Source organism: Octopus bimaculoides, chromosome 10 (assembly GCF_001194135.2).
Source record: "Octopus bimaculoides isolate UCB-OBI-ISO-001 chromosome 10, ASM119413v2, whole genome shotgun sequence".
In the NCBI taxonomy this organism is placed as follows: Eukaryota; Metazoa; Mollusca; class Cephalopoda; order Octopoda; family Octopodidae; genus Octopus; species Octopus bimaculoides.
This window is the reverse complement of record NC_068990.1, coordinates 7,449,395-7,450,053: the sequence shown is the minus strand read 5'-3', so window position 1 is coordinate 7,450,053 and position 659 is coordinate 7,449,395. Positions and strand designations below refer to the sequence as shown.

Here is a 659-nt window from a genome sequence, read left to right as displayed (position 1 = left end):
TATATATATATATATATATATATATATATTACAGACCTGTAATCAAAATATTATTTCCAAATGAGAATAGATTATTAGTAAATTTGGACAACAAGCTTAAATATATCATCTTATGTACCTTAATTGTCTAAATTATTTATTGCACTGACATTATTTTTATATCGTCAATGCCCGCAATTACTTACCTCTTGCTCCTCACAACTGTTTACTTGTACTGAATTTCCTGGAAGTTCGCTCGACTAAAATAAAATATATTCCTATACACAGTTTCATTATCATATATTAATATTCATTTATTGATACTTTCGTGTATATCAATGATTTATGCTAATTACAAAATATCTTGTGAGGTACCTTTCTTTGTGGGCTACTAGAATAGTAAGCCTACAAAGAAATTCGGCATAATCACGCATTCAAATGACAGTTATGTAAAGATCTATGAGAATATATACAGAACAAATATGCCATGTAATTGGAATGATAGGCTTAAAACATCAACCGGTTGTTTGGTGAACTTATTGGTGCTCATTCGAGCCAGAACCACATCCACCTATTTCTTGTCTGCCCTATCTCTGTGCAAGTATAGTATACATGGGGGTGTGTGTATGTGTGTGTGTGTGTGTGTGTGTGTGTGTGTGTGTGTGTGTGTGTGTGTGTGT

The 659-nt window shown here is 32.3% G+C and overlaps 1 protein-coding gene across 1 annotated transcript in view; it reads left to right on the top strand.

Moving 5' to 3' along the window:
• LOC106871451 (tyrosine 3-monooxygenase) overlaps positions 1–659 on the top strand; it is a 392,944-nt gene that overhangs the window by 338,467 nt on the left and 53,818 nt on the right. The window lies entirely within an intron of this gene.